The sequence below is a fragment of the Sylvia atricapilla genome, chromosome 6 (genome assembly GCF_009819655.1).
Source record: "Sylvia atricapilla isolate bSylAtr1 chromosome 6, bSylAtr1.pri, whole genome shotgun sequence".
NCBI classification, from domain to species: Eukaryota; Metazoa; Chordata; class Aves; order Passeriformes; family Sylviidae; genus Sylvia; species Sylvia atricapilla.
In genome coordinates, this window is record NC_089145.1 from 48,066,820 (window position 1) to 48,089,824 (window position 23,005).

At 37.8% G+C, this 23,005-nt stretch overlaps 1 long non-coding RNA gene across 1 annotated transcript; it reads right to left on the bottom strand.

Moving 5' to 3' along the window:
* Nucleotides 1-369: 369 nt before the first annotated feature.
* On the bottom strand, nt 370-22,438 carry LOC136363227 (uncharacterized). The gene is made up of 3 exons (XR_010743937.1): nt 22,270-22,438; nt 10,055-10,111; nt 370-931 (listed from the first exon to the last, which is right to left on the bottom strand). It is a non-coding gene; the product is annotated as an uncharacterized lncRNA (long non-coding RNA).
* Nucleotides 22,439-23,005: the final 567 nt, after the last annotated feature.

The window sequence follows — 23,005 nt, forward strand, 5'->3', positions numbered from 1 at the left end:
TTTCCAACAGGGAGTATAACAATAATTTCTTTTTTTATTTTTTTTCCCTTAAACTGGTGAACTGTGACAGTGTTATTTTGCAATTTAACAAGTCCGCAAATTTTTCTCATTTCCTCTTTGGCATTACTCCTCACTGAGCTGATACAACTAGTGTTTAGTAAAAAACACTTCAGCAAGGTAAGGTTTGTATATTCACAAAACTAGAGAAATGCACAAAAGTAATTTCTGGAACTGGTTAAGCATCTCTACAACTAACTTTGTGAAAGTAGGATTGTTGAGTTGAACTATTAGGTGCTGAAGTGTAGAGCAAGAAGTGCCGACATCTTTCATGTGATAATTGAAATCATTTCAATTCATTTCCTTCTTGGTTGGACAGAAACATGTTTTCAATAGTAAAGAAATCTTGAGGGAATCCATTGACCTAACCAGTCTTATAATGCAAGAAGTTAATGGACAAAAATGATATTCATCTTCAGTTTATAATAGCATTTTCTTTTCACAGAACTAAAACCATACAAAGGCAAAGTATATTATAGGAGCAACTGCTACTCTGGTAGCTACATGACCTTTGTTTTATGTAACAATTACTGGGTTGGTGGAAGAATAAAATAAAAAAACCCAACAAATTTTCATGCTAAGATAATAAATGATAAATTATGAAAGTCTAAGGCACTAAGCAACTTGTAAGCAACAGTCCTGTCTCTTAGCAACGAGCCATGGAAAGCAGCTTGTTGATACGAATAGAGCAGACAGGATTGTTTTGCAATGATTACCACCAAGGAACTAAGAACAACATTTTAACACCTGCCTCAGGGCACTTCTGCACCTAGCTATCCATCTCTCCAGTGGCCCACAAAGCCTGGGCTGGATGCCAAGCGGCTTCTGAGTCCTGCCTCCTTCCCAGAGCTGGCCCACTGCAACAAAAAGGACCCTACAGGAAAGATCAAAGAGGTAGAGTTCAGGTGTGTTGCACACTTGTGCCCGCTTCTACTTCCTTAAATGCCTTTAAAAAAAAAAAAAACAAAAAAACAAAAAAACAAAAACAAAAGAAAAAAAAAAGGCATGATCATTAGTGTAAATGTTTATTTTTTTTCCTCTCTCTCTGCCCCTTTATTGCTGTGTGTCTAATCTATACTTAGCATTATGAATGAATGTAGACAAGTTTTTGATATTAAGCCAACATTTTTTTTTACTGTAGTTTTATTCTTCAATACCCAGCATTAAGAGTTGGAGGAATGGTGCAATCAGCAGCACCTTGTTGTTGTTTTGCCATTGTGCTGGATTCAAAAACCTACAAAGAAAATATTTTCAGGAATAAAGTGTCTGCTAAGCCCCTGAACTAACATCCGTGGTGGCTCATTCATTCTCTCAGGCAGAACATTATGATAGTGAAGGGAAGCTGTAGAGAAGGGTAGTAAAAGTTAAGGGGAAAAAAAAGGGTGATGTGAAATCCAGGCAGATGAAGAGAAAAGTCTTAGGAGAGGACTGAAAATGAGGGAAGGGAAGGGAAGGGAAGGGAAGGGAAGGGAAGGGAAGGGAAGGGAAGGGAAGGGAAGGGAAGGGAAGGGAAGGGAAGGGAAGGGAAGGGAAGGGAAGGGAAGGGAAGGGAAGGGAAGGGAAGGGAAGGGAAGGGAAGGGAAGGGAATAAAAATTATGTGAAAATGAGAAGAGCATGATAACAAAAGATAGAAATGGGACAGTGGAGAAATAGAAAAGACACACACACTGCCTTGCTATTGGCAGAAGTAATTTCCCTTGCAGAAAAGAGTGCAGGGAGAATGGCTAAAAGGAGAATTTAATTCTGATCTGCTGGAAATCCATCATTGACTCATGAGACCTGGCAATTCTTCCAGTCCACTTTAAGCCCTAAGTGAGTTGGAGCACTGATCAAAGCCTACAGGCCAGCTTAGCCTATAACCCCATCTATCTCCACATTATACCTGAATTTATTAAGCAATGCAACTGTGCTAAGCACGTTTCTATCAACATAGCTTTCCTGCTGCTGACTGGAATGCATATATGCCAATTTTTCTTTTTTTTCTGTACCAAATTGCCCCATACTTGCTAAGGGTACCTGTACTTGAGTTGGAAGATTTCAATTTGTTTCACATTAAGCATTTCTATGTACAGAAAGCCAGGGTTTTAAATTTCTTTTTTTAATTCCCTATTTAGGGTAGACTGATTTAAACTAAATTTGCTAAATGTAACTATTGCAATTGCTGCATAGGTACATTAAACAAACGCATGGGTTGATGCACCTCAAGAAACTATTTGTTTTCCTTGATGCAAAATCCTGGAGGATTTGGTCATTGTGTCTTATACACCGTTAAGGCTCACCAGGCAAAAGTAGGCTTTCTCCTTCACTTTTCTTTTGGGTGATTGAATATGAAGTCCAGCTCACTGCACATCCTTATGTGAGATAGTTTAACACGGTACCTCGAGGCTCTGTGGTCCCAGAATGCAGCGCAACTCACTGGCAGTAGTTCAGCTGAAGACTAAACATTTGGCTCAGTGACAGCAGAGCTGCCAAGAGTTGGCAACAAGAGACTCACAGGGAAGCAGCAGGCTGCTAAACCCTTTCACATTTTTAATTAGATCCACACACCCATGTCTTTGAGCTATCATAAATATACAGATGACATAGAGAGCATTATTTGGGGTAAGGAAAAAAAAAAAAGGAAGAAAAGAAAACTGTACTGTGGTATCTCTTACCTTATTAAAATAATTTACCTACAGCTAGTCTTTGGAACTAAAGGGGAAAAGAAAGGGGTTGTGACATTTAACTCAGATAAAAGTCTCTCCCTGCCTACAGTCGAATTCACCCTGCAAACCGAAGATGCAGGGTCCTGAGATGACTGACACGTCGCCTTAGCTGCAATAGCATCGCCAGAAGAGGGCATTATTGGCAGCAACTCCAGTGCGTAATTTCCCAGAAGAGCTATACATTCAAGCTCTAAGTATTCTTAAGCGTGTATCTTACTCTGATGTTGTTGCTAAAATTATTTGTTTGGGTTTTTTGTCATTTGCACCGTTGTTACTACTTTCTAAAAACACCTTGATATACGGAAAACTCTTTCATTTATTTTTTCTTATTATTTTCTGTGCAAAGATATTTTCCAAGTTCAGTTCTTCCTAAACTTTCTTTCTTCCTGACTTCCTGTTTAACTCCTACCTTCAAAATAATGATGATATTTGATTGGCTGTTTAATTCATTTATTTTTTATTAGTGATTACACACAACAATTCCCCTGCCAGTCACCATTTTCTTTTATCTGACACTACTGAGATCAACAGTAATAAATACATACATCAAATGCATTTTATAATGGCAATTGGCATCATCATAAAGGACAGTCCAATGCATAGAGTTAAAAGATCTTTTATTATGTACAAGGACTGTGACACTCAAAGTATTGTCTCTTGTCTGTTTTGTTGTAAAGCCTTAACATTTTATTAAAAATAAAAACTGTAGCTGTATCATCAACCTCCAGTGTAAATACATGCACAAAGGATCTTTGCCACTGCCCTGGAAGGGCTAAGACTTTCTTCTTGTATTTTTCCTAATTTTAAAAAAAATCTAATAATGAAACAAAGTACTTGAAATGCTGAAGGGGGAAAAAAAGAATCACATGTTGTCCCGCCTGGAAGCACAAATTTTATAAATAGACACTATAGCAAACATCAAAGAAATTTCTCTGCAAAGAAACCAACAGATCATGTATATTTTACATTGCCCATTTATTCCAAACTGTGTTAACCACACACTGCCAGTTAACTCTGAATGTGCAAACCACAAGTAAGTCTCTTTGTCCTGGATATCTGGAAAATTGTTCGTGCCATCCTCACTATTTTCTCCTGTGTAAGTTAAACTTAGACCTGTCTTATTTCCCTTGATTTTTCTCCTGTGTACTTCACCACAAAGTGAGAAGCACAATGACCCAATCACTTTTGTCTCTTTGTGTGCCTGGGGCAGGTCCTTGGTAAACATTTCAGCCAACAGGATCTGTGGCCACTACCAGTAAATCTGCTCTGTGTCCCCAGAAGCTTTGTCCCCACACCTGCTTTGTGTCCCCAGAAGCTTTATTTCTCCCTTAGTATGGACTCTTCTCTGCACCAAAGAACTGAATGTATAGGAAGCACCTCTTAAAAATGGACTGGGCCACTACAAACCTTCGTAGCATAATGTTGTGAAGTAGGACATGTCAAGGCTGTTAAATCGTTGTGTGGAGCATATTTTTAACATTTGTAAAATGATTAGCAAAATAAGACTTCTCTCTTGTTTTGGCTACCAGCATCCAAGTGAATAAAAACAATAATAAAAAAACAAATACAGATAAACACAATTGACCCTCCTAACAGTTTACTGCTGCCAGTAATGAGGTATTCTTCTTAGGGGCAGATTTTAAAAGAACTATTTATGTGAAGTGAAAAAGAAATTTAAAAAAAAAATATTAAAGAATCAGTCTAGAGTATTAGCTCCAGATTTTTACCAAACCTCCACATGATAGAAGCTCAAGAACATATCACAGGTGCAGGCACAGAAAAAAAAAATCTGCTAACAATAGTACTAATAATACTGTTTCTCATTATTAGCTATGTTATAAAACAGATTTCTTTGATAGCAAAACCATATTGTTAATATCTTCTGTGTGAGTTGTATCAGTATTAAATAACCAAGTTTCAATGTAATTAATACAAGTGATCTTGTATCTCAGTTACATGTATCTTATCTAGAAGAAGGCATTTTAACAGAGATGTATTCTGTAATGAAGTCTGGGCTTTAGTTTATCAGACATTCAAAAGAAGGAGTGGTGCCTCTTTTCTTCCCTCTCACACTCCTTCTTCCTTATTTTCCTCTGGAAGGTACCTATCTTGATGCTAACCAGCCCCAAGCATGTTTACTATAACTGTCCAACAGAGGTAAATACCTGTGCTGATTCATTGAAATTTTTGTTCAGATCTGATCAAAACCTGGATGTCAAATCTGCGGTCTGCCCATGCAAGTTCCCCACGCCAGCCTTTTTCAGACCTGCCAAGTTACCAGGCCTCTGGCTATTAACAATTTTATTCAGAGGTTTCAGCAGAAAAATGGACAAGTGAGAAGCAAGAATGGAAAATCCTGTTTAAATCATCTACTCTATTTCCATGTCACTGCTGGAAACTTTGCTAAATTTACAGACTTTGCTGTCATCAGTGCTAAAAGAGGTTTCTGTGTACAGCTTTTGCTGCATCAGATCAATGCAGCAAGCTGTTAAAAAAGATGGGGTAGATGGGTGTGATTTTGACCTTTCCAGAATGAGTTGTGCCTCTCTGGATATAGAAAGACATAAACTAGAGTTTGTGCACACTGGTGTGAGTATTTCCATCAACTCCACCGAGCCTTGGAGCAGCCCTGAGGGGAAGAGAAACAAGAATGAAGGCTTGTGTTTGCCCCCATCGACAACCTCCCATACTTACATACCCAGAGTGAGGTAAGACTGTATAGACCTGGCCTGGACTGTTCTTTTGTGGGCAGATGGGAGAGAGGTTACTCTGCTGACATTTTGAACTGTCTAGGCACAGGATATTCCCCAAAACTAAAACTGGATAATGTAGCACAATGGTGCCTCTCAACAGCTCTTCTCCCTGCAGGGATCATTTGATTAAGCATGACATGTAAAACCTAAAGCACAGAGCATTTGTTTCAGAGCTGGGTGTACCTATGACACTAGGAGAATTGGCAGAGTGCATGTCTGGCTATAAGATATGGTCAGAAGTCTACATGTGAAATGTTACCTTCCTGTGCCTAAGCACAACTCAGGGCTTCTGTGTTCCCCCTTTCTGCCACTGAAAATGAAAGATGGGAAAAAACGCAAAAAAAGTATTTGTGCCACAGTAAATCAGGTTCAGAGATGCTCTCAGCCACCAATCAGCCTTTCTTGGACTTCTTTACTCAGAGAAATGGCTGAAGGACATGTTGGGCACATCCTCCTCTTAGTCCAGCTCTCCCTCCTTACATCCCAGTCCAAAAGCAGCCTGTATGCCAGACCCTGTGATGGCACTGCTCAGAAGGGAGCAGAGCACAAAGAACATGCCTGAGAGCCCATTGCCAGGCACTGCTTGGTCCAGTTGCACTGGAGAGGGCAGATTTGTGATCTGACAAACTGTGCAACTGCAAGTGTAACTCTTACCTGCCCTCAAAATTTTCATTATTTGGGCTTATGCACCGCAATACCATGTTAAATTTGTTAGAAAGATTTTTGTTTGGCTCTGAAAAACACGTTTCAATCATGTTGATTTCCCTTTGCTTCTTCACCTAAAAAGGCATGTCCAGGAAGTATTTATTTTCAAGTAAAGAGGCAGCTTTCATAGTCTCTTTCATCTTTTAATGAGACACAAAAAATATACTACTTTAAATCAACAGCACTGAATCCAATTAAAATGTATGAAAAATGGTATCTAGTTTACTGTCAGACTTTGCAGATGTCTTGCATCTTACATACAAAAAAAAAAATTCTATACACTTGCTTGTCAAAGAAAAATAATTTAAATATTAACTTTTTCGTGGTTTGTTATTTAAAAGAATCATGTTTTTTAATTGTTAGCATATATTCATATCGTCCTCATTTCTGTCAGCAAAATAGTTCTAAACAACCCTATTTTAGAAAGCAAATTTATTACAGTTATAAATAAAGTGATTATTTCAGCAGCTGTAAAATGTTCCAATATACACTACAACTACTCCTCCAGTAAAAGTTCTAAACACATAATTTCGTGCATTCCACGCTATGAGCAGTAGTAGTCCAGGGTTAGGAAAGCTACTGTTCCTCAAGCCAGCTTTAATGAATCCAAAAATTACACTTAGTCCCACAAAAGTCACACTAAAAAACTCCATTCAGCACTACGTCAACTAGTCCTATAGCAAGAAATTTTTAAACAAATAAAATGTACACCAGAAGTTTGCTTCTTTATGCAAGAAAGCACCCCCCTGACTCATCCTTCCACAAAAAAATCGTCATCTCTAACACATTAGAAATCAGGAAAAATAAATTAGGGATTTTCCTGTTATAAGCATATCATTTAGAATTTATATGGTGGGGTTTCTTTTTGGTTTTTGGGTGGTTTTTTTTTTTCCAGTAGAAGTGCTGCAAAGGTTTTATTTAGCCTACATTTACTTTAGCATAACAAGGAATAGCTGATTTCAGACCTCCCCTCTATTCTATCCTGAGACTGGAACAGTTCACTGAAGACTGAGAGAAAAAAAATCGCAAGTGCTGCTGCAGTCATTGTGAATTTTGTCTCTGACTTCAGAGAGGCGAAGATTTCTCTCTCAATAGTCCCTTGTTTATAGATCACAGTATCACCTTAGGCCTTTTGGCCATAAGATTGCACTGGAAACTTTTATTTAGGTTTCTGCCCTTTCTCCTCCCCTGGCCCTGCTTTATGCTCTTCTTTTAATGTGAGCTTAGAAGAGTGGAGGGGCAGAGTCAGTCACTAAGGACAGGGCTTGGAGGTTCAGAGAAGGGAGCATTACCCTTTACCACAAACACCTCTGTGGTCATTAAATTTAGCAGGGTTCAAGAAAGTCTGTCAAGAGAAGTTCAATTCATCCTTCCTCATACTTTTCTCTACCAGAAAAATTTTTTACAGATCCCTCAGCTGCCAGTTCCAGATGTCCTATAAAACTGAAGCTGAGCACACGCCTAAGCTACCATCCAGACACCACTGACTGCCTGTAACTCATTGCCAAAACACAGGAACAGGAGCGTGCAAACAAATCATTGCAGCAACTATGCATTTAAAATTTAGCCTGTTTTCCACTAACAAGCAGGAATAACATACCATCCCACTTCCATCCAGGAGCTAGTAATACTGCCAGCTAAACTTCCTAAGAATTCTTTTCAGCCATGAACTGAAATCAATAGGAATTTTTCCTAATCCAAACACTGTTTCGCAAGGGACAACTGCAAGTCTTCTCCCACCCACACTCAGAACAAGGTTCCTTCATTTATGAAATGCCCATAACTAGCAAAGATGTTTTCATTCCTACTTTCCCTGGCAAGGTCCCAGGTGCAAGCAGCAACAAGCACAGGAAGCCTGATACATAATCTGCCAAGCCTGACTCCAGCATTCTTTGCTCCTCACATGACAGATCAGATACTTGGTCAAAACATCTCTGACAATGCTGTCGTCTCTCCAATATCAAGGTAGCCTGATTTTTTAGGGAAAACCTTGATCCATTTGTTACTGCCTCTTCTATTTGCCCTGCATAGCCTCTAGACATTTGCTGTATTAATCACCTCTTTCCTTCATTTCTATGCAATATTGTCATCTTTAAATACAGAAAACTTGGCACTGACAGTCACTTTCTCAGAACAAAGCAAGATTTTTTTTTTCTATTAAAATTAAGCATTCTATGTCCAGCTTTCTTAGAAATTGTGCCCTGGATAGATCTAAGGAAAGAAATTTTAAGAACCCTCCAGTGAGCCATCATTTCAGTGATTCTGAAATTATTAAACTTGAAGTGAAAACAGTTTGAGTGTGTCAGTATGGACATTTTGCCTAGTTCAAACTGTCCTATTTGCCTGTATCATCTTCTAAAGAAACAGACGCAGACTTACATATTCACATTTGAATTTGAAAGTACCATGCATGACATTTTGTTTTCCACCCTTCTGTTCTCATATTCTCTCTCCTCTCCAAGGGTCCAGGTGTGACCCTTCTGACACAGTTTGTAACCTGGTCAGGAGAAAACCTGGACTCTAATTCCAACTTTTTATCATCCTTATTGGTGTCCTTAGGAAATCACTTTACCTTTGCCTCTCTGCTTCCAGTCTCAATTCCTGCTTGCAAACACAGACAAGATAATAAGTTTCACTCTGTTTGCCCAATGCATCCAAATGGGGTGTTGGTGGAGAAAATAAAACAGCTGTTATATAGTCTCAATAAATTATCATAACACCCCTAATCCATGCAGTGCCATTAATGCTGGGGGAATATTAAGTAAATCAGTGCTTCATTTGTAGCAGTGTTCTAATGAGGAGGGAACATTTTCATCTTTCTTGTCTAGTTCGCATACATGAAAAGTAAAAAAAATTAAAGAGCCTACATATACTGTCATTGCAGTGTGGAACATTCAGTCAGGAATTTCATTATGTCCTTTTCTAGGAAAAGGAAGTCACTGGTAACAAATAACATATCATGAAGAAACACAAACCCAGAAAAGCCTCTTACTCTCTTTTCTGTCCCAAGGGTCAATGGTTGCTTCAGAGGTCATTTCAGTGTCTTTTTGTGCTGAAAAAGGTGTGTGTAGCTGTGACCTGGATGAATAATGGTGGCAATGCTTTAACCCTAAATGAGATTCAGCATTGAAGTGTCTGACATGAGGCAGATGCTGTAATGCTGATGCCATCACTGCAGCTGTAGGGGGTAAAAGGGCTGTTCTTTTAATTATTTAGACAATTCATTAATAATCAAGGCACAGAGCAACAGGTGAACACCTTGCATAGTCACTTCCATGTTGAATTCTTATAAGCAAATTTGGACAATCTGGTGGCTTTCAACACTGCACAGCCAAGTTGCTTGAATGTGCCTATTTCTGGCATGACTTCAGTATTACTGCCTGCTGACAGAGGGGTGCTGCTGAGACAAGCATGACTGGAAAGTGAGGGATAATGAAGATGCTCTGCTTTACAGGATCCTTTCAGCAGTTGTACCAGTTTCATGGGAAGTTTTGTTTCTCCCAGGACAAAAGCTACTGCATTGGCTAATAGAAGGAGGAGTATTACATGATGATGGATGTGTGAAAATGACACGCCAAAACAAAACAGCACACCCCGTTTCTTCCCTAGGGGAGAGAGTGGAAGAACAAACCACATGTGACAGTGTCAGTCATGTTGCTTAATGGACTGCTCTGGGACTTTCAGATACTGCAGTGATGTGGACAACATAAGAACCTGTTTGGGGCTGCATAGCATAGCAGTAAAATGGTGAAAGCTTGAAGGTCATGCTCCAGATTTTTAGAAGACAGCCTGAAAAAGCACTATGTCAGCTTTTTGGCATGGTAATTTTTTACCTGCATGCTGGCCTAAGAGCACTTCAGAGGAGTCCTCTATACAGTCTCCATACAAATCTGTGAAAAAGGAATTTATGAAGAATTAGCTTTGAATTATTTCAAATTAGAAATAGAAAAAAAGTAAAATTATCATCATAGTGTTCCATTTCTACATTTTCTAAATGAAAAATTAAATGTCGTATTTATTGATAATTTTCTCTTTTGGGATCTTAATCATTTTAATATCAGAAAAATAGAAATTAAGGGACAAAATAAAAAAATAAAGTAGAACTGTAGGAGAAAAACTGATGATTAACATGCACGCTTTTCTCCATCAAAATTTTTTGAGAATGCTTTTTATATTTCTGGTTTTGTTCCTTATTTAGTTTTATCTTGATGAAGAAAAAATTATTTCCCATCCTATTTGTCTCCAGACCCTCCACTCTCATTTCTCTGTAATGTGATGTTGAAGACCACCATAATGATGACTTCCTGGATTCTAAAGTGTTTTAGATATTTTCTATATCAGAGCAATCCTCTGCCACCCTGTTCTGATTTGTTAGAGCAGCGTGCTGCACTTAAAATTAGCTTGAACACCTAATAATCTGTTTGGATTGGGGTATGGACAGTAGACCATGGAAAAAAAAACCCCATATACAATCATGTTCCAGATCTTTCATAAACACAAGAAGAGTTATCTAAAATTCACTTCTGCTTTTAATAATGAAACTGTGTACACAAGTATACACTGGATTATTACAGCGATGTTAAGCATTAGCATGAAGCAAAAAACATATACAATATCTAACATAAAACCCTTGAACATTTCTCAAGTAGGAAAATCTCAAAAGAAAACTCAGCTAAGGTTCAATTCTTATGTAAAGTCAATGTCAAATTGTTTTATAACAATTTTGTATTGTCCTATCATCTTGTTCTTCTACTCCTTCAACTCAAATGATAATGAGAAATAAGGGGCAAGAATGCAAACTGCCAGTGGTAGACAAAACCAGTAAATAACAGAATACACACACCCAGCTGCCTATATTTTTTAAAGTCTCTTGAATAAGTGTTTTCAAAGGAAACAATAAGTTGGAGTTCTTTTAGAATAACATAACGTTTGAGTTTCAGGACACAAAAAGGAGAAGAAAGTGAAGGAAAATTTGGATATTTATTATTATAAATCTGGATATATATTAATGCTGCAAAGCCCTAACCACATTACTTCCAATAAAATTATTGAAAGGAAAATATGTAAAGAACCAAGCTTGGAGATATAACTTGAAATTGTAAAGGCCATATCTCAAAACACACATTATCTTTATAAAATACACTGATGTTATCTATCACCTTGATGGTATTTGTAAATCCTTTTTCTCTTTCCTTCTGTCATTTTATTTTAGACTCACAGTTTCCCCCCCAGTCTTCAGTCCCCCACTAAAAGAAAATAAAAATAAAAAAACTCCCAACCTTAGAAATCTGAAAATGCCTATTCAACCACCTTCAGCCCTATATGAACCTTTCTGCAATTTACTGGAAGAATAAAGAGCCAGGAAATCTTTAAAACATCTTAATTGTTCTCTGAGTGTAATAGAACCCTCAAGAGACATGACCCTAAGTTGGCTGTAAATCATATTTGATTCCATGGACTGTGCTATTTCTCCCTGTCTATGGCACATATATGACATGAGAGTAGATTATTAAATCACACACATGCTTATTTTTCAAATAGATCTTATGACTCCTTTTTTTTTTTTTTTTTTTTTTTTTTTTTTTTTTTTTGTCCTGTCTTTTCTTTTTCCAGAGAAAGGCAGGAAGTGGATATGAAAATGGCAGGGGAACAAACGGCTTCTTGAAAATTAAAAGGGGGTGAGAAAACAGTAATTAATCTGCCATAGCTCTTACAGGTTTTTTTTTCCTAAGAAGGCCTAGTCAATCAATCTTCTTCCAATCTGTCTACCATTGTCCTTTTACCACCGGTATATCATCCATTCGCCCACAAACTCACCTGCCAGTTGTCTCCCTTCCTTTCCTGAATTAAAACTCTGCCAATCTGAAATGGTTCAAAACCTCCCTCCAAGTTATGCCAAACAGCTTCTCAGAAACCTCAGGCACACACCTTTCCTCTAGGCTGAGAACAACTTCTCTCCTCATTTAACCTTGCGGGAGCTCAGCACCACACCCTTGGCTCTGGGCCGGAGCAGGAACCACCTTCCCTGTGCCAGAGCACATTAGCACACTGTCCCCTAACACAGGTATCCAACCATCAGAAAGCCCCTTTTTAATGAGACAGTCCTTTCTGAATTTAGGAGAATTCATCTGCTGTCAGTCCATGATCCTCTTTGCAATTAGCAATGAAAACAGAATAGTAAAAGTAACAGGAAGAAAGAACTGAAGATCCTAGCCTTGGCCCCTGTAGGGAGAAAGAAAACTACCTTACCAAAGTTTGTGTCTCCTCTGCCTTATATTTATGTTGTAGCTATAAGGTAAACGATTTTCTGGCCAGGATTTTAAAAGGGATGAATAAGTTCAAAATCTGAAAATATTGGCCTGTTATAAAACTATAATAGCGCAGTAATAGCTGTGACTTAGTTTAGCAAATCTAAAGTAATCATCTGCCCCCCCTCTACTCTGTACACCTTGCACATACTCTGTCCACAACGGTTGTTTAAATGGGATTATGAGGCAGCAACCAACCAGACCCAAAACAATCAACCAGCCCCAGTCAAAAAACTGTGTTTTTAAAGCTGTATGCCAGTAGGCTTATCAACAAAACAAACAAACAAAAAAATGGGGCTAAATTAATGTGTATTCTTGTGTGTAGAAACATTTTCTAGGAAACTGAGTTGGAATTACATGATAAAAACCTCAGGGACTCATTATAATACAGGAAATAATATTTAAATGTAAGAAGAAATTCTTCTACCTTTAGAGTGATCAAATACTGGAACCAGTAACCCAGAGGGGTGGTGTAGTTTCCATCCTTGGACATATTCAAGCCCCCAAATGGACACACGGTTCTGGAAACATTTTCTAGTTGATGCTGCCCTGAGGTGAAGTTTGGTCTATCTGCTCTCTAAAGATCCTTGCCAACCTCAGCCACTGTTATTTTTGCTTCTGTGGATGACCTTTGTGCTCTAATGCTTTCTCAAGGGCAAATAAATCTGCCATGAGGTCAGACCATAGTGTATGGTGTGTCCATGTGTATATAGTCTGTCTCCCACTGTTACTGTGGTGGTCAGAAGCAACCAGTGTAAGACAAGGAAAACAAGGTGTTTCTTTAAAGATCCTTGATGTTGTTTGCTGAAAGGGCAGATGGAGGTTGAAGGAAACAGGGAAATGTAAAGGTTTTGAGGTTTGCACTACGGCGTGGAAGAAAGCTGTGATTCCACCTGTTTGGTGCACAGCTGAAGCAGCAATGGACTGCAAAGTCTTAACAACATCCTGAGGCTGACCATCTCCTGAGGTGCCTCTGTCTCTCTGCAACTCCAAAGGGAATCTAGGGTGAACTAATTCAATCCCTAAGACAGTTGCCTTACTGAAGAGATGAAGGCACTTATGTAATGTGGACTGGAAGGTGGCACAAATGCTCCTAAGACTGCCTTAAGGTTCTCAACTGCCACACCACACTAGTCCAAGGCTCACTTTAATTCTGCAAGTCCGGCCTCCCATCTGAGGAGAGCAGTGTTACCATTACAGGTGGGCTATATAACATTAAAAACTTTTTCTGCAAGGAAAGCAGAAGGGTGGGAGATGCAAAATAGGTACTGAAAAAGCATAAAGCACCCACCAGGGTTTCCTTAGCAAAGATTAAATGCCAGAGATTTAGTCAACACCCAGAACAACTATGGAGCAGTATGTCTTCAGTTCCCTTGAGAGCTCAGTTTAACCTGTTACTACTTTAATATTAGAATTAAATGAAGAAAACCAAGAAACCAACTCAGATTTGACCTCTGGGTATTCTGCTCAATTAGTCCAACATAGCCCAAAGGCACATAAACTAATGAAAATTATTAACCCACTAGCTGCTGTTTTAACATATGCCAGGTACAAAACAAACATCCTGCAGTTTCGAGGCAGTTTATTTTGGTCCTAGGAAGCATGTTATGTATCTCACTTCCCAGGAAGACAATGCAGCTCTGTGACATGAGGTTACAGTACAGATGGAGTACTGGTTGATTGCATAATGGTCTGGTGTTGGAGAATTCAAAAGTGAGCTGTCTCTATAGATTGGAAATGCCTGTCTTGCACCATTTCCAGGTTTGTTGTCACTCATAATATTTGAAGGAATGCTTCATGAACCAATAAGGCATCTGTGCTGAAAACGTTCCACAGGAGCTGTCAACCATCCTATTAGCACACTCACTGACACTGGCCACAGTCTTAAAAAAAAAAAAAAAAATCATAATAAGGAATGTATTTGGCATTTTTCAATATTAAAATAATAAATAAATGATGACATGTTTTCTGTTTAAAATTTAAAATGCAACTGTATCTACCTGAATTCACTTTGTAGACACACATTAATTCATTCAGATACAACATCTGAAAATATGGGTAATGTGCAGCTCTTAGTGAATTATAACATTCCATATTTTCAGTTGCTAATGGCCATCAAAAGCACTATAAATACATACTTTATATAAAATGTAAAAACAGGTGGATTTTTCCTCCTAAATTTAAGCTTGTCATTCATTCATCAGAATATGGAGTTAGTTCTGAGGTGTCCAAGACGCACTGTTCTACTTCTAATCAAGCAATATATATATAAATGCAGCCATTTTAAGGAATGCAACCTGATGACTTTCCAGAGTCTGCACTGTAATCTATGTGCCATTTTTGGTGCTGTGTTATCTCAAGAATTATCTAAAAATACTACCATTTAATTGTCTTTACTGCTAAGTCACTGGGAATAGAACAGGCTTCCAGTTTTAGGATGAAGCTTTTGTGACCAATCTCTGAGGAAAATATGGGAACAAGCAATCTTTGTTTCTTGATCTGACCAGTCCTACCCTTGCTATTCCTTGCCCACTATTCCAAAGGTGCCATTCTCTCATGGAGAGTCATGCTCAGTATGAGAAAAGTGTTGTTTAATCGAGCTCATGTTCAGCAAGTAAAAAGCTTTGAGGGATTAGACTGAAGCTAGGTGGGAAATTATTTTTCATCCCTGAATATTCTTATTATATTATAATTATTATCTAAACAAAAATTTGGTAATGTGATGCTATGGCAAAGTGATAATTTTCTGGGTTATCTACCCTGTGTAAGTCACGGGAGGTAATTCTTTGATTACATTTCTCAGGATTTGAGGGTATACTGAAGTATGCAGGCTTCAGGAATTCACAGGAAGACTGAAGAGATTTTTGCCCATGAAGAATGCTGAAAGGAAACAAGTTCATTTAGGTAAGAGTAGGCAGAAGGGGAACATATATTCCTTAACTCAGTTTATCTTTTTCTCCTAGTTTAAATCAATCACAAGGCATTGTGATTTAAAGGGTTTATTCCACCTAAAGCATCTGGAAACACTAGCTACCAGACTGTCCTTTTCCTGAGCGTCAGCAGCATCAATGGCAACAGCATCCTTGCTGATAATTTTACCAGATATTAGAAAGAAGTAAGTAGCTACTTTTGCAGCAGTGGAAATGGGGCTTGAACATTAGGACAAACACCCCAAACACAGCAAGCTTCAATCAGATGGTGTACAGAAAGAGGTCACGTGCTTATGGTTTACAAGCTTTCTTGCTGGGAGCCTTTAAGACTCCCAGGACATCACAATTAGGGACAGCATAGGGCCAGCTGACTATGCATCAGCTATGATCTTGGACAGGGCAATCTCTTGTGACTCACAATTGATGCAGCTCTGGATTTCAGTGGTGATTTTACAACACTGACTCCAGATGAACACTGACAGTTATAATTATTTTTTGTTAAAAACAACAACAACAACAACAAAAACAAAAACAGGGAAAAAAAGGAATTTATTCTAAGTGCTTTGTTTTAAAAATAAAAAAAATAGTTAATCTTGATGTAAAATAATTCTGTAATTATTATTGTTTTTCTAAGCATACATGAAGGGAAGCTACAATTTCTCTCTTAAAAAATATGGAACATTGTTAACTTAAAATTCTTTTTCCAAAATATTTTCAAGTCAAATTGTTTATTAAAATTGCTTCTTTTCCAAAAGCAATATATTCTTGGCTAAAATATGTAAATAAAAAGTTAACAATCAGTGTTAATCATTACAAAATATAGAATTTCAATGGATTCAATGACAAGGCAGTTTTTTCTTCTAGTTTTCATAGACCTACTCCTACAGCACACACTGGGAGGTCCTGACATCATGGATTACTAAGGCCTCTCATAATTTAAAGTAAAACATTCAAACTGACTGGAATATTGTGATTTGGGCAAGTATCTACTTTTTCCAGTGATGTTGCTAACACCTAGCCTAGACTGAACTTCAGCTAAATCTGTTCATGAGCACAGGTCTCATTCAGGGCCTGCAACAGAGAAGAGACTGTTATTGTAGGTATCAAGCATTTTTACATGCACCAAATATTCCTCTGACTGCACCAGATATTCAAATGTATCCTTTAAATAAACCTTTCCTCCCAGTGCTCTCAAACTACAATGTAAACTACAGATGTCATGCCACTGAGATGAAACTCCTCTTTCAGCTTTGGAGAACTTACAAAATGTTTCATGAAATGTTATTTCCATCTTTAACAGAGGGGTAGTTGTAAGGCCTTCTCTATATTTCAACATTTAAGAATTGATATGATCCCACCGGCATTTAAAGGAGCAGTTATGACCTATTCCCAGCTCACTAAACACTCCATTGAGAATTCCAAATAGTTACAGATGACCCACAGCCCACCTCAGTCCCTACCTTCCTTCATCCTGAGCAATGGTGGAAATTGAGACTCCTGTCACACCAGCCTTTTCCAATGCCTCTTTATATTAAGACAGGTCAGACAGGGTCACTGGTCTTTGATCTACTGTATTTCTTCATTCTTATTTTAAACTACCCAACCTTTCTCACATTCCCATAACTCATGACAATGAAAGCAGCAGTTGTCTGCTCCACTTTCTAACTAATAATTACTGTTCAGAGTGGGAGAGAAAAACAGCTTTATTTCAAATGCAGGCTTTTCTATTGGAGAACCTAGCACTAATTGCTTTATGTTGTGCTCTCAAATCACCTCTTACTCCAGGAATGCCTACAGACCACCTCTGTTTTCCCTTTGCCTGTTTCTACCCCTCTTCATTTCTGTGCAAGAGCAAGAAGCAGAACTTTGCTACCTTTGTGATTATTAGCAGCCCTGGGTTCATACTGATTAGTCCCAGTGGCACAGGGTTAATGAGTAAAGTGTGCTTATTCAATTAAGCCACCTCTTTGTTTTAGCTCACATAAATTTTAACCTGATCGCTTCAAAATTACCTTTGGCACTATTCAGTAATAGAATAAATTGAATAAATTGAATCAAAAGAAAAATGAAAGCCTTCTTAGTTCTTAAGTATGTGTGTACTTGATTTGCCCACAGTAAAAATGAATGGATAGAAAGCTTAGTAGAGGCATTCTGATTCTGAGTTGATCTACAGTTTACTACATGGAACACAGAAAAACCAGAATTGTTTTGGGTTCTGGCCTAATGTTTGGAAGAATTTGGCAGGCTTACAAATTTTAGATTGTTTTCAGTCAGAGTTACTCAGTTATCTATTTTCCTTGAAATGCCCTTGGACTACCTTACTTACAGCAACAACTACAGTGCATTAGCTTCAACAGAGGATGAATGAGCCATTTCACTGGAACACCTTTTTCTAACATAGCTGCAGAAAATAGCAATTTACTTTCCTCAAAGTTGCATTTTTGGGACTGTAAATTAGTAGCAAATGTCACACTGCAGTGTGGAGGACCAACTGATGGCTACATTAAGGCACAGCAGAACTCAAGGCTTTTTTCACCTGTAAATAAGATGTTGAAAGAAAAGCCACTGGATCCCAGTCCATAGTTTCCTGCAGTGACTCTTTGGCATACTAAAAAGGTATTTGATTTCAAATGCTGATTATCATTGAGAAGCATCACATTTGAACCTCTCTGATTAAATGGAGGACTTTCATAATGGCATTACTAATTACATTTGTATACACACTGACTGCCCTAAAAAATATCCTCTTAAGGTAAGATTCACCTCATCTAACATTAATCATTTAAAAATTAGGCACCTAGTCTAGGCCAATTATCTCAGCTGCCTCTGTTTTCAGTGAAGAGAGACAGACACCTCCAGACCATGATTCATCCCACGAATCTTAGAAGGAGATGAATCTCTTGGTAGCTTGTTCCACTTATACTATGATGTCACCAAACACAATTAGATAAAATTACTTCTGCCCTGAGTACAAATGAGAAGCTGGATAAAAATTAAAAAAATCAAACTAAAACTAAAAACCACAGAAAAGCCACTAAATGAATTAATAAAATCTTTCCAGTAATGCCATATGAAATGGGATGTTATGAAAATTAATGCAATGCTATTCATCCATTTTATTTTCTTCACATGACAAGGATATTGTCCTTAAAAATGGTGACATTTTGATTATATTCAGTGGTGTACAGAATGCCCTGACCTGAACAAAATGAAGTTTTGTTACTATGCAACTTTTGGCAGGCAAGCAATTTCAATCTCCCTGCATCCGAATGATTCGAATCCATTCTCTTGGGGATGATTGCTACCAAGATTTCCATTGGGCTGCAGTGATTACACCTTTGAAAATATCTGACATATTTTGATGTTTCCTCTAACATTTGTAGCTAAATTTCCAACTGGAGTACACTCATTTTTGTTAGAAACTTTAGGAAACCTTGCTGTTTGGTGACTTGCAGCTACTGGTAATGTCACATAGAGGGACATTTACCTGATTCACTCCCTATACTGCACATAACCAGCCTTTCTTCTGGACTGTGTTCCTCTTAATCATATACTTTTAAATCAACTTGTAACTTCCCTTGGAGAGCATTCATAAAAAAATAAAAAAAAAATCACAAGTGTTTCAAGGGGCAAAAGAGAGCATGTGTGTCCTGTAAAAACATAAAATAAAAATATAAGTCAAATCACATTAGGGTCCTGCACAGAATAAATTCAAATTAAAATAGTCATACAGATCAATTACTTATTTGGCAGTTTAATCTGGTCTAGGATCCAGAACTGATTGCTGAACTATCTCCTAGAAATGTGATCTTCAAACTTCATCTTACTCACACAGAGACCTTGGCAGCACAAACAGGCAGTACATCACTCCAGCTGTATCTCTGCTGCATTGGCCTCTGGTTCTGAATTACAGCATCTATCACATCCTGCCTTTTGCTTGCCAAGCTTTTAAAGGTGTGCTCTTGCTCACTGTACCTTATGAACAGCTTTCCCTTCCATCATTGGGGCTGCTTTTGAAGTTTACTGATATCGACTTATAAAATATTCTTTCTCTGCATGCCTACCCCTCTGACTACTGTGTAACTGAGACGTGCATGCATATCGCAAGTGTCAAGTCCCAGTTTGAAAGTGCTTTGTCTTGCTCATGCAGACTGTGAAAACTTCTGCCCATAAATATCTGAACCTCATATGCTTTTAAATCTAGACACAATATACATCCTTTGGTTAAGATCTATTTATAATTAATAGGGTGACACGGAATGGCAGATTCTTCACTGGAAAGACTATAGACATAAACTCTACGTATATATGTGTACATATATATCTGGCGACATGCTCTATTCCTCTTTTCATTTTTAATACCATCATATATCATATTTGTTTTTAAATGATGTTTTGCTCTGAATTTTTATTTTATAATAAATAGATGAATTTTGCATGTTGACAGGAACTGGCCTCAAAGTCACATTCTCACTCTTTAACAATCTGATCATGAAGATAACCCTGCAGCTTTCAACAGCCTGTTGCTTTCAGTACCCTGTCCCTGATTTTTCTTTGCATATTATGTTGTTGTGGTTTAACCCCAGCCAGCAGCCAGGCCCCAGGCAGTCTCTTGCTGAGTCCATCCAGTGGGACTGGGGAGAGAATTGGAAGTGTAAAAGGCAGAAAACTCATGGGGTAAAATTAAACAGTTAACGAGGAAAGCAAAAGCCACACACACAGGCAGAACAAAAGGTATTAATTCACTGTTTCCCATCGAAGGCAGGTGTTTAGCCACCTCCAGGAAAGCAGGTCCCCATCACATGTAATTAATTGGGAAGACAAACACCATCACTCCCAATGTCCCCCTTCTTTCTCTTCATATAGTGAGCATGATGCCATGTAGTCTGGAATATCTCTTTGGTCAGTTTGGGTCACCTGACCCAGCTGAGTCTCCTCCCAGCCTCCCATGCACTCTGAGCCTCCTCGATGGCATGGCAGTAAGGGAAAGTAAAAGCCTTGGCCCTAACACTGCTCAGCAATAACAAAAACATCTCTACACTTTCATCACGGTGTTCAGCACAAGCCCAAAATGTGCCCACGCCCATACCAGTCAAGGGGAAGAAAGCTAACTCTACCACAGCCAAAGACAGCACATATTCAAAATGTTGAAAATTGCTGAAATTAAATTAACGTTGAGTCTTCAGGAATTTTTTTCTCTAATTCTCATGTTGCAATTCAGTGATTTATATACAGTAAGCATCAAACTTAAACAAGAATTACTGGGAAGAGTTAAACTCCAAGCATGAAAGAAAATGCTGTAGACTACCCACTCTGTTCTTGTCCATTGATATACAGCTGTATGCCATGAGAGGCTCTGTCACCACCTCTGTGTCTGGGCAGTCCTCTCTTCTGGGGTGTGTCCCTGGGGCTCCAACTCTGGGAAGTATTCAGAGGGACCAACCTCCTTCCTCATCCTCTCTGCAAAGGAAGCACATAGGTGTACCACAAAATTGGAATTGAAAAGGTCTTAAGACTCTGTTAGATCTTTTCTTTTAACCAACTCAGGTATAAATCTTTGAGCACATATTCCAGGAAAGGTCTCATTCGTGAAATAACCATATAGCTCTGAACAAAATATGCCTCCATGTGCAAGTGCTGTTTGTTATTTATTAATAAACTAACTGATTGTGTATCCAGAATGGTATTTTTAAAGTCTCAATTTTCAGTGATTACAGAAAGAAATTAAAAGCTATTGCTAGCAATAGTTGATAAAAATGTCTTTAGAGCATGCAAGAGACAGGAAATCTACAGAATAGATACTAAGGTCTAAGCAGAAATAGCCAGAAATCACACCTATAGCTTCTGACTCAAACTCTAATCATATCCACAACCCTTTTGAAAAAGAGAGAAAGAAGGAAATAAGTTTGGACATTTCAGTGAGATGCAAAAAGGAGGGCATGTACTATCATTGTCTTCTTTTAGAAGCCCACTGGAAGGTATCTATGGGAAAACAGGGGATCTGAGATGTTAACAGATGATCCTTCTCCAGAAAGGAGACAAATGAGAGTGTCTAGATCAATGAAATGTTCCATGAAAAAAACATCTACAAAGCAAGTGGAAAGCAGACTGCTTGACCATTCAGTTAAAAGTGCATGACTTCATTTAGTAATTGATTAGATGCAAATAAAATAGATGTTTAAATTACCCCAGTAAGAGAAGAATGTCAATAACAAACTGTGAGTTCACACATAAAAATAGTGGAACCTTACAGTATACTTTTGAAACCACATGGACCTTGAAATAAAGGACAAAACTGAGTCCTAGGAGAATGGAAAATACAACATATGCAAGCTGATATACATCTAACCTAAGTTTTTGTGGTTCAAACACATAGTGGTACTTTTGGGTGATTCATTTGCTGGCTGCAGAACTGAGCCCTGGAAACAAAGTGATGACTTTGATAATGTAAAAAAAGAGACTTCACCCAGTTTTCCCTTCTAATAATCAAAGAATCATAGAATGGTTTGAATTGGAGGGGACCTTAAAGATCATGTAGTTCCAACCTCTCTGTCATGGGCAGGGATATCTTTCATTAGAGGTGAAAGTACTTATGTACTTATTATTGCATATTTATGTGTTAGATATTACAAGAAGTTCCTGGAAGAGATTAAGTCTGCATTTTAATAACAAGGAAAAAACAAAAGAAAAAATATACTTGTCTCACTTAATTCAAATACAAAGTGAAAGACAATGGGTAGATACAATGTGAGAGGAAGAGAAGGAAGGTGACAGTGATGATTATTACAATAAACAGTAGTCAACAATTACCTAGTCATTGTTTAGCTTTCTATGCAAAATGTAGTGCATCTGGAAGGCTAGTAATCATTATCTTTGGATCTGTCTTTAGTTCTTGTAATGCAGCAGTGTTCTTTACAGCTACTTGGAAAATGGTTTTCCCTAATGGAGAAGAATAGAAAGCTTTCTCTTTTGTCTGTATGAAAAAATCCGAAAATAATTCACACATTATGAAATATTAGGGCCTTATAGGGCCAAGCAGATCATCTAGCCTGACTTCTCATACATCTCAGGCAATCTGTTTTCTCTTAATTAGTTCATTGTTAATCAAAATAATATTTTTGAATTAATAAAGAGAGTTATCCTGCTTTGATGCAGAAAAATTGGTACATGAAGATTCAAAAGGTACAAAGGTACAAAAGTTTCTGCTAATTTGCTATTCTGCCTAAATGCCTTGACTATTAAATATTTTGATATCTTCCTAGTTAAAGTTTATTTGGCTTCACTTGCCAGTAATTTGTTGCAGTTTTGGTCTACTGTTAGATTTAAATGTTCATTTGCAGATGGAATCACTTCCCAGGAAGGTGATTCAGGGCAGTTCTTAACCAACTTTTAAATAAATAAAATTTCTCAGCTCAAAAACTTTTCTCATTTTCAGAATATATTTTCTTTCTTTTTTTTTTTTTTTTCACTCTCACTCTTTAATCTCTTCCTGAGAAACTAGAGTCTATTTGTGATGCTGCTTGTTCTAGATTACAGCATACTTTGC